Source organism: Colobus angolensis, unplaced genomic scaffold (genome assembly GCF_000951035.1).
Source record: "Colobus angolensis palliatus isolate OR3802 unplaced genomic scaffold, Cang.pa_1.0 Scaffold466, whole genome shotgun sequence".
NCBI classification, from domain to species: Eukaryota; Metazoa; Chordata; class Mammalia; order Primates; family Cercopithecidae; genus Colobus; species Colobus angolensis.
This window is the reverse complement of record NW_012118110.1, coordinates 342,634-343,630: the sequence shown is the minus strand read 5'-3', so window position 1 is coordinate 343,630 and position 997 is coordinate 342,634.

The window sequence follows — 997 nt, the reverse complement described above, 5'->3', positions numbered from 1 at the left end:
CTCTGGCAGCGCTCCGCCTACCGACCGGCTGCTGCTGACCCTCCTGTGTGCCCGGGACCCATCCCGCGGGCCGATCGCAGGAGCCTTTGCACCCAGGTTGCCCTGGACCCAAAATAGACGGTACTGCCCCGTGCAGACTCGAGGCTTGGGCGTGAATGGACCTTTGGTTTTTTTCCCCGTGCCCAGGGCTGGTCGCCTTTGAGGTTGATATTTACAGACCCAGCGGAAAATGGGCGATGTCCCATTAGCCTCAGGCTTTCTCAGCCTGGGAGGTGTCACCTTTCTCAGCACTGGTCCCCTGCACCCTGAAGAGCGCTGGCACCGTTTTGTCCCCCGGAGTCAGGCGAGCTCCGGGTGAGAAAGGTGGTTGGACAATTCATTTTCAATCACAATGAACATGAAATCATGTTTAAGCCTTAAATTTTTTTTTTTTTTTTTTTTAGCCTTTGCTATTTCGCAAGTACCGTTACAAGAGGTTTTAGAATCTAAAGAATTTGCAAAGGCATATCGGGAGTGAAAATAATCTTAAAGGGTGTGGCAGTTCTGATTGTTGCCAAGGGGCGTGTTTAAAGTGGTCTGACCTTGTTGCTTATCGGATAAAGTAATGCTACTTTTCTTATTTATTTATTTATTTATGAGACACTCGCTTTGTCGCCCAGCCTGGAGTGCAGTGGCGAGATCTCTGCTCACTGCAACCACCGCCTCCTCACTGCAACCACTGCCTCCCGGGCTCAATCAAGCGATTCTCCTGCCTCAGCCTCCCGAGTAGCTGGGATTACAGGCGCCTGCCACCACGCCCGCCTAATTTCTTTTTTTTTGTATTTTTACCAGAGACGTTGGCCAGGGTGGTCTTGAACTCCTGACCTCAGGTGATCCGATCCGCCTGCCCCCGGCCTTCCAAAGTGCTGGGATTATACGTGTGAGTCACTGCGCCCGACCTACTTTTCATTTATTAGGAAAATAATTTAGAACTCAAGAAAAACAAGGTGTAGTCATT